The following is an 11,394-nucleotide window of genomic DNA, read 5'->3' as shown; positions in this document are numbered from 1 at the left end:
TCGTAAAGAATTTTATTTACTCAATTCAAACATTAATGTTTTTACTTTATACATAATTTTGTTAATAGTTTTCCAATACTCAAGATAATGTTGGAATTTCTTTTTTATACAAATCCGAAATCATTTATTCTGTCTGACGACCGAAATAGGCAATTCGAGGTTCACATACTGGTTTTGAGCAAACCAAGCAACTATAGTTTCAATGGAATCAGTCTAGGTACTTCTTAACAACAAATAACAGCAAGAGAGCTAACAAACCTTTGATATACAACAAACACGAAATCTATCTATACATGTGGTACATAATCAATAATCAGCAAGTAGTATTCTCTATAACTGTACCAGAAACATTAGGCTTTTCACTAAATTTATTACGTGACGAACGCATTTCTAGTTTAAAGTCACTAAAATAAAACACACCAAACCAATCAAAATTAAATTTATTGAAAAATAGATGTTGCATTTCACTTAGAGTGTGATGTATGATCAATTTCATTATATAATGCTAGAATTTTCCCAAAAATTTCTTCAAAATTATTAGCAACCTCAGAACTGAATGGTTTAGGATTTATTTAATTTCAACCACGAAAACACTAATTTGAAGCGCTGTGAAGAGATGGAACGTCGTATCGTAGTGTCTTGCTGTAAAATGTTGTAACAGTGCATAATTAAAGGCGTTTAAGTATGCAACCCTTCTCTTACATTTTCTATTTCGAGTGTAGCTTTTGCTCGATCATATTTCTGTCGAACAATCATGTAAACGGCTGGTCACTTCGCTTCGCTTCTTTGGGTTTTTCGCAAATTCAACTTTGTGCTATCCGATTTACTCGCGAGTTTTTGTTGATTTTTCTGCAAAATATTTATAGTAAGAGAAAGTGTTCGGTTGTCGGAACGCCGACGTAACTTATGACAGAAAGCAGACATGATCTCGGAGTTCTCTATAACCCGATCAATATGGGTATTTTCTGAACGGTCTATACGAATCGATGCCAGAGATCGATTTTTAATACCATTGTGAAAACAAAGATGGCGACTTCATTTGAGCATTTTTGATAATTTACATGGACAAAGGCCACCACGTCGTGTTTTCACGACCAGGGAGACAACTTTGTCAAAGACTGCGAAGCGATCCGTCTCTGTTTGCACTGAGTGTCAAAGAGGCGACTTCACCATCTGGACCCTAGATATCGGTCCATCAAAACATGGAACGGGGCCAACGGTGGTATTTACCTTCCGAAGGAAGACATGACCACTGATTGTTTATCTCAAAAAATCTCAAGGACTTGGTTAGGATTGAGCCCAGACCCTAGTGTGAGAAGTGGCCACGCTTACAACTGAACCACCGGCGTCGTCGAAATTCGTCGTCGAAACGATAGACAAAGTTTTAGCTTTTGTTAGCAAACTCTAAGTAGGCAAATATGACTGAGTGCGCAAACCGAATCGTCGAACCAAAACTGCAGGTCCAAGTAGAAATTTTGAATCGGTGGCTGGTTATGTTCAATATAATTGTGGAAATGTCTATTACATTCTTAGTATACAATGACTCGCCAGCCACGAACTTGAAGAGCTACGTGTCGACGGTGAAACACTTGAAACAAGAAATATCATACCTAATTAGTCTAATCAGTATTAGTCCAATGTTATCTTCTTGGTAACTAATTTTGTCATGCGAGGGTGAAAAACCCACGAACGAACGAATCCCCAGCTTAATTTGTTATAGTTTTCCCTAAGGAATATGGTAATAAACCACTTTGTTTGAGAAACTCAAACGGCGGTGATTCGACTATCGGTGACCGCTGCCAACAAGCTGGCGGAGACCGGTAAGATAAAAGTCGGATGGTCGGTGGGCTCGCTGAGAGTCACTCCGCGAGTGTCCAAGCAGTTGGAGCGATGCTTCAGATGTTTTGACCTCGGACACCTGGCGAGGAACTGCAAGGGCATGGACAGGTCTGCACTGTGTAGAAAATGCGGAGAAAAGGGGCATGTTGCTAGAGCCTGCACGATGCAACCTAGGTAAATCAAACCGGAGGACGGAAACGAATACATGACGGGTGGCTTCAAATGCACTGCATACATAAAGGCGTAGGCAGGCCAATGATGATGGAGATAACCCAGTCAACAACAGAAACGAAGTGCGACGTTGCAATTATTGCAGAACCGTATCGTGTTCAAGGTTGTATAATTTTCATTCGCCTGAATGCGAAATGAACTCATCTGCCGAATGGCTTCAGGTGCTAGATTTATGGGAAGGCAATACACCCAGGTTTTTTTACGCGGGGGATACGTACCGCGTAAAAAAACCGCGTTAATTGAAAAATCCGCACAAAAAAAAACTCTCAGCAAAAGACTTCGAATATTTTTGGAAGTTTTTTTTTCGCGGATTTCGCAATTAACACGGTTTTTGCAAAAAAATAGTCCTTTTGAATGCAAAAGAATGGTCTTGAAGAGTAGGTTCCAGAAATTGATTTTTGAAGCCATTTTGAAATCAAAGATGGCAACTTCCGGTTTTAGCGAAATTCACTATAACCTAATCAATATGAGTATTTTTGGAATTGTCTTGAAGAGTAGGTGCCAGAAATTGATTTTTGACGTAATTTTGAAATAAAAGATGGCGACTTCCGGTTTAGCGAAATTCGCTATAACTCAATCAATATTGATATTTTTGGAATGGTCTTGAAGAGTAGGTGCCAGAAATTTATTTTGGACGTCATTTTGAAATCCAACATGGCGACTTCCGGTTAGAGGTGTGCGCCGCGCCGCCGATTTCAGGAAAAAGTCGGCGGCGCGCCGGCGTCACGCCGATGTGCTTACTATTTTTACATGCAATCGTCGGCGCGGCGCGGCGGCGTGGCGCACTCCTCTACTTCCGGTTTAGCGAAATTCGATATAACTCAATCAATGTGGATATTTTTGGAATGGTCTTGAAGAGTAGCAGACAAACGTCGATGTTTGCCGTCATTTTAAAATTCTAGATGGCGACTTCCGGTTTACCGAAATTCTCGCATGAAAAATTTGGGCAATCGTCTTAATCACCCTCAAATATAAGATCTAACCATAAACCAGCAAAATGCAAAATATTTTTATGTGTTCATCCAGGAAAGTGCGGTGAGAATGGAAGAGAGAGAAGAAAAAGACGTATGTGGTGTGAGTTGGGGGTTTGAATTTATTCAAATTAAACATATTGCTTAAATTTAAGTAAATTCAACTGTTTAATTAAAACTATTTGTACTACAACTTCAACTTCCAAAAATACCAATATTGATTGGGTTATAGCGAATTTCGCGAAATCGGAAATCGCCATCTTGGATTTAAAAATGGCGTCAAAAATCAATTTTTGGAACCTACTTGTTAAGATCATATCAAAAACACTCATATTGACTGGGTTATAGTGAATGTGGCTAACCCGAAAGTCGCCATCTTGGAATTCAAAATGGCATCAAACATCTATCTTTGTCTACTACTCGTCAAGACCATTCCAAAAATACCCATATTGATTGGGTTATAGCGCTAAACCGGAAGTCGCCACCTTGGATGTCAAAATGGCGCCAAATATAAATTTCTGGTACCTACTTTTCAAGACCATTCCAACAATACCCATATTGCATGGGTTGTAGGGAATTTCCGCTAAACCGGATGTCGCCATCTTGGATTTCAAAATGGCGCCAAACATAAATTTCTAGCACCTACTTGTCAATACCATTCCGAAAATACCCATATTATTTGGGTTACAGCGAATTTCGCTAAACCTGAAGTCACCATCTTTGATTTCAAAATGGCGTCAAAAATCAATTTCTGGCACCTCCTCTTTAAGACCATTCCGAAAATACCCATATTGTTGGGGTGCGGGCCTTAAGGAATCTTCCAGACCCGTCTCTTCCATCTTTCCGAAAATCTTCTAAGTTTTTTGCATTCAAAAGGACTTAGAATATTTTTTGCCAAAACCGTGTTAATGGCGAAATCCGCGCAAAATAAAAACTGCCAAAATTCTTCTAAGTTCTTTGCATTTAAAAGGACTTAGAAATTTTTTTCAGAAAAAAGTCTAAGTCTTTTGCATTCAAAAGGACTTAGAATATTTTTGCAAAAACCGCGTTAATTGGAAAATCCGCGTAAAAAAACCTCGTAAAAAAACCGCGCAAAAAATACCGCGTAAAAAAATATGGGTGTACTTGAAAGAACCATAGCACAGATTGAAAACGAGAGCCTAAATCAACCCTCTAAGAACGGTTGGTTTCAAAATTGTCCAATGAAGGACGTTCGTTGGACCAATTTGGACAACGTCCAAATAACCGTTCAACAAACGTCCATCGTGTTGAACGATTTTGAAACAATTTTTTGGACGTCTCAGTGGGAAGCTCGAGGTAGTGAGAGCTTCGGGAGAGAGAGAGAGTATAAACAAACTCACAGCATAGGTTCATTCATATGCCATTCTCCTCAATACATTTTCGTTTAGGCTGTGAGTCCACACTGGCACGAATTTTCGGAGTCTAGAATCATGAGAATGAAATTCGCAATAATTGAGTGAATCGTATTCGCATGAATGCCGTTCTTGAGCGCCATTTCGATGCCGGTGCTGCTGCTATTCTTGTGCGCGTTGGTTGTAGATTCTAATTGATTCGGAATACTGCTAGTGGCTGGTGCCTATAATGTGTTCTGCCTCCGTTCCATGAGTAGGAAGGAACTGATTTTGGTGGGCGGCTGCTGTCTCCGGGAATTGAAATACTGCGTGCAAAATTACCCGATATACTAAATGAAAGAGCGCACTTCTGTCTTGAAATGGAGTGCAGTGTTCAAGGCATACCAATAATATAAATCATAAATAATTTATTAATTTGGTGAAAAAAAAACATCGCATGGAGACCAATGGCTTGTATACATTAACACTCGGAATACCAAGGGGGTAAAAAGTTACGCGGACTACCAAGGGGGTCTAAAAAAATGGGAACGCTTACTTTGACCGGTCATATCTCAGCCGTTACATAATCGATTTTAAATCTGTCTTCACCAATAGAAAGATATGTCTTTTGTGAATACGTCAAATTAAAAAACAGAAGAATAGAGTTGTCTACCGTAAGTTACAGTAAAAAGAGTATAACAAAGTCAGTGAGAAAAAAAATGGGAACGCTTCTTTGACTTGCCATATCTTAGCTGTTTGCTCACCAATTTTAATTCTTTCTTCACCATTGGATAGGTAAATCTTTTATAAAAACAGTGAACAAAGAATGATGGAAAACAAATTTGTGTATCTGAAGTAATTGTAAAAACAGTAATTGAGAGTCAGTATAGACGAAATGAGTTTTTCTGTTCAAACAATCGTATCACGACCGTTTGTTAACCAATTTCAATTTTCCTTACACCAATGCAATCCTTAGAGTTTCTAGACTTGTAATATATGCAATAAATAGTAGATTTTCAAAAAATACTATACTTTTTCGAGTTTTTAGGAGATAGGATTTTTACAATGTACGTGGCATACGGTTGATTGAAATTCTTTGCGACTTGTTAGTTTTACGGTTTGAAAATTACCTGTTTACTCAATAGTTCTACATATTATACATGGATATTATTATATCAAAATGATTGCACGGACGTGGAGAAACACATTATTGTATGTAAGTTACTAAATAATAGAGTGTGTTAGGACGATTCAGTAAATACGAAGAAGTTCAGAATTTTGAAATATTCGTCATATAACTTTAAATTTGAAGCGATGACCTATACATTTTAATACACCAGTCGATTGTAATTGATGGCGGCTACAATTTCTGAAAAAAACACATTTTTATATTTTCTCAAAAAATATCCAAAAGTACGTAGAAGTACAGAAATTCCATTTAGTTGGCAAATAACGTCGAGTTCAAAGTGATGGCCTATACCTTTTTATATACCAATCGATTGTAATTGATTTTGGCTACAATTTCTTAAAGAACACATTTTCTAAAAAATAGCCAAAACTACGTATAAGCACAGAAATTTCATATAGTGGGTAAATAACGTCGAATTTTAAGGGATGATTTATACTTTTTTATACACCAATCGATTGTAATTAATGGTGGCTACAATTTCTGAAAGAACACATTTTTATATTTTCTCAAAAAATAGACAAAATACGTAGAAGTACGGAAATTTGATTTAGTTGGCAAGTATGGTCAAATTCAAAGTGATGACTACACTTTTATATATACCAATCGATTGTAATTGATTTCGGCTACAATTGTTGCAAGATAAACTTTTTATATTTTCTTAAAAAAAACGACAAAAATACGTAGAACTACAGAAATTTCGTTTGATTGACAAATAACTGCAAATTAAAAGGGATGACCTACACTATTTATACACCAATCTATTGTAATTGATGGCGGCTACAATTTCTGATAGAACAGTTGTTTATATTTTCTCAAAAATTAGCCAAAAATACGTACAAGTACGGAAATTTGTAGTTGTGTGCCAATCAGACGAAATTTCTGTACTTCTACGTATTTTTGTCGTTTTTTTGGGAAAATATGAAAAGTTTATCTTGCAACAATTGTAGCCGAAATCAATTACAATCGATTGTTATATATATAAAAGTGTAGGCCATCACTTTGAATGTGACCTTATTTGCCAACTACATCAAATTTCCGTACTTCTTCGCATTTTGTCTATTTTTTGAGAAAATATAAAAATGTGTTCTTTCAAAAATTGTAGCCGCCATCAATTACAATCGATTCGTGTATAAAAAAGTATAAATCATCCCTTAGAATTCGTCGTTATTTGCCCAATAAATGAAATTTCTGTACTTGTACGTATTTTTGGCTATTTTTTGAGAATATATAAAAATTTGTTCTTTAAGAAATTGTAGCCAAAATCAATTACAATCGATTGGTGTATAAATGAAATAGGTGATAGCTTTGAATACTTGAAGCTATTTGTCAACTAAATGAAATTACTGTAGTTCTACGTACTTTAGTCTATTTTTTTTTGAGAAAATATACAAATTGTTCTTCCAGAAATTGTAACCAAAATCAATTATAATCGATTGGTATATAAAAAGGTATAGGCCATCGCTTTGAATTCGACGTTTTTTGCCAACTAAATGAAATTTCTGTACTTCTACGTACTTTTGGCTATTTTTTGAGAAAATATAAAAATGTGTTTTTTCAGAAATTGTAGCCGCCATCAATTACAATCGACTGGTGTATTAAAATGTATAGGTCATCGCTTCAAATTTAAAGTTATATGACGAATATTTTAAAATTCTGAACTTCTTCGTATTTACTGAATCGTCCTAACACACTCTATTATTTAGTAACTTACATACAATAATGTGTTTCTCCACGTCCGTGCAAACATTTTGATATAATAATATCCATGTATAATATGTAGAACTATTGAGTAAACAGGTAATTTTTAAACCGTAAAACTAACAAGTCGCAAAGAATTTCAATGAACCGTATGCCACGTACATTGTAAAAATCCTATCTCCTAAAAACTCGAAAAAGTATAGTAATTTTTGAAAATCTACTATTTATTGCATATATTACAAGTCTAGAAGCTCTAAGGATTGCATTGGTGTAAGGAAAATTGAAATTGGTTGACAAACGGTCGTGATACGATTGTTTGAACAGAAAAAGTCATTTCGTCTGTACTGACTCTCAATTACTGTTTTTACAATTACTTCAGATACACAAATTTGTTTTCCATCATTCTTTGTTCACTGTTTTTATAAAAGATTTACCTATCCAATGGTGAAGAAAGAATTAAAATTGGTGAGCAAACAGCTAAGATATGGCAAGTCAAAGAAGCGTTCCCATTTTTTTCTCACTGACTTTGTCATACTCTTTTTACTGTAACTTACGGTAGACAACTCTATTATTCTATTTTTTAATTTGACGTATTCTCAAAAGACATATCTTTCTATTGGTGAAGACAGATTTAAAATTGATTATGTAACGGTTGAGATATGACCGGTCAAAGTAAGCGTTCCCATTTTTTTTACCCCCTTGGTATTCCGAGTGTTAAGGAGTTACACCACTGTGGAGCGCGAAAAAGAGGCATGTTTCGGTAATTTATCGTAGCGCAATAAATAGATGAATTGAGATCTTATTAAATGGGATTTATGCCATAAGTAATGAATAACAAAAAAAATTCGAGTAATTTCATCACAAGTTTTCAGTACACTCGAAGTGTACATAAGAGACTAACCAGGGCTAAACATGTTTGCATCAATAAACTAAAACAAAGTATTAGTAAATATGTGCAAGCAAGTTTTTTTCCATAAAAAACACTGCCGATCAGTGGGGGATGGATTGAATACACACACTCGAAGTGTACATTAGAGACGTTACAGCGGAATTGAATATTTAAATTTTTATATATTGCTTTCGTCTTCTATTTTTTGGGATATCATCACATACAAAACATACAAAAGCATACAAAGTATATGTACTTCCCATCAACAATCTCTATCTAAGAAAAGCGTTTCGTATGGAGCACAAAGTAGCCAAAGCGAGAATTGGGTAATCTAAATTTTGTTTTTCGCGAAAACTTGATTTTTCTGCGGTAGTATTTTTTGCAAAGTCGTTCTGTCTTTAAATATACCCAGTAAAGTTCAGTCGGACATGAGCCAGCTGGTTCTAATTCATACTCCTACACAACCGATTCAAGTTGTGTCACTGGAGCCGGAATACAAATTAGAACCAGCCAGCATTCCGGCTCATTTTCCGGTTTAACATAACTGGGTAGAGTTATGGAGTATATATACACTTCTTTAGGGTAGGTCATTTTTTCTTTTGGACGTAAATAAGGTAAAGTTTGTTATTTTTTTGTGGAATAATTTAAAGACCCTTAGGTATTGATGGTTAAATACGCTTATTATTCAAGACCGTAAAAATTAGTATCCGAATGAAATCAAAAATGGCGATTTCCCTCTGCCCACCCGCGCGAAGCATAGTCCAAAACCTACGAGCTTGAAGTTTCTTTTGCATAGTAAACCAAAATCAAAGATCATTACAATTTCCTAAAGGTCTATATTTTCTAATGAAATTCTTTATGACTTATACCTAAAACTAGTATCAATAATTATTTATTTATAATTTTTCAACGTGATTCAAGTGAAAAAAGGTGACATAAAAAACTGCTTTTAAGAATTCAAATATTTGTTATGCAATCACTTCATCGTCAAAATTCATTCCAATTAGGTATAAATCGAGCAAAATTTCATTAACTTAAGGAAATTACAATGATTTTAGATTTTAGTTTACTACAAGAGGCTGCAGACTCGTAATTTTCGGACCATGTTTCGCTCGTAGTGGCTGATGGAATTCGCCATATTGAAGCCGGCAATTTGAATTTCACCCAGATACTGATTTTTACGAAGTCTGAGCTATTTAACCATCAAAACCGAAAGATTTTTTAACTATTTGACAATAAAGACAAACTTTTCATTATTTTCTTCCAAAAGGAAAAGTACCTCCCCTTAAAAGTAAATCTTTTCGTTCTCATTTATCTGTATAACAATTTAAATTATTCGGCAAAATTATAGTATATTTCCTATGTTTTCTAGAGATTTGCATTTTTTTAACGAAATACTTTTTAATAATTAATTTCAAATATCTCACTCAGGTGAATTTCTTTGTTTGCATATAATTTAAGTATTAAAAATTTTGTTTCTATCACTCTATTTATTGTGTATTTTATAATTTTATACTAACAATCTAGTAATCTGTTTCCGACTCTTCACTTGCAAGGATAGTTTGCATTAAACCTGTAGACTCGATTTCCGAATAACCCTATCTTAAGCTGTGCCAAATATTTGATAAAGAGAAAAGTTTTGATGAACATTAGCAGTTTATATATTAGCAGTATTGTTATAGAGTGAAAGATTACGATAATTTCATTCCTGTCACCCATATCCCTTTTTGACTCTTCAAGCAATGGCTCGTGATTATGGTTAGTGGGTAATGCTTGATCAAATTTTAATGAGGGGATAAATGCAATCCGCTATGCCGCTATGGTAGCAATACATACACATCATTGGATGCGCGATAATTTCAATCAAAATCACTCTGCACACGCTATGCATCTGGTAGCCTTTTCATCCACTGACTCTTCATCCTACAGCCAAACGCAACACACACTCTTACAAAAAAAATCTCACGAGTCGCATTCGCATGAAAATGCTGCCTCCAGATTCAGTGAGCGTGGTATTCGGGAGAATTTACTTCATCCATCGAACGAAATGCTGTGTGAGCAATTCTAAGCTAGATTGTGCCAGCCTTTACTCAACAACGCCACTCATGAGGCATTGTATTCATCGCATGAACAGATAGCTGTGGATGAACAAACCATTATGAGATTCGACGTGTGAATCATCACAGCACAAAGCGAAACGGGAAAAAATCGACGTTCACTCTGCAATCAACAAGCTTGATCGTGTTCCTCCCGATAACGGTAACTGGGTGGTGGATTGTGCAGGAATGGCTGCAATACAAGTAATGGGCGGTTTCCCTGTCCAAGAGGTGGTTGACAACACAAACGAAGGCTTCGGGATCGCTAGAATCAACAGCGTATTTTTCTGTAGCTGCTATGCTCCCCCGAGATGGACACCAGAGCAGTACAATATGACGCTGGACGCACTAACCGACTCGTTAGTCGGACGATCGCCGGTTGTTATAGGAGGAGACTTTAACGCTTGGGCCGTGGAGTGGGGTAGCAGGCTGACCTGCTGAACTGTGCAACGAAGGTTCCACTACCATATTTCGTAAAGACGGTCGAGAATCCATCATCGATATAACATTCTACAGTCCTTCGCTGATGGATAACATGAATTGGCGAGTTAGTGATCAGTACACACATAGTGACTACCAAGCGATCCACTACACCATTGGTCGGCGAAATGGTACGGTATCACCGAGAATGAGGACTGGCGAGCGGAGGTGGAAAATAAAGGACTTCGACATGGACCATTCAGAGAGAGCAAGGATACTCAGGATAGTCCTATAGAAATACCTGGACGATGGCTATTTCCCGGATAGACGGAAGATCCAGAAGCTGGTGTTGCTGCCAAAACCAGGGAAACGACCCGGAGATCCAGCATCGTATCGGCCTACATGCCTGCTCGATACTCATGGTAAACTTTTGGAAAGGGTCATCCTCAATAGGCTGACGACCTAAGCTGAAAGTGAGAACGGACTATCGTAGAAGCAGTTCGGGTTCCGGAAAGGGATATCGACGATGGACGCCATCCACACAGTCATCGCTAGCGCGGAGAAAGCATTGAAGCAAAAGAGAAGGGGTAATCGCTACTGCGCCGTGGTAACGATAGACGTGAAGAAAGCGTTCAACAGTGCTAGCTGGGGGGCTATCGCCGTAGCGCTGTACAGAATGTGGGTTCTGTACTATCTATGTAAGGTTCTG

Source organism: Topomyia yanbarensis, chromosome 2 (genome assembly GCF_030247195.1).
Source record: "Topomyia yanbarensis strain Yona2022 chromosome 2, ASM3024719v1, whole genome shotgun sequence".
Classification (NCBI taxonomy): Eukaryota; Metazoa; Arthropoda; class Insecta; order Diptera; family Culicidae; genus Topomyia; species Topomyia yanbarensis.
Note: the sequence above shows the minus strand (reverse complement) of the source record.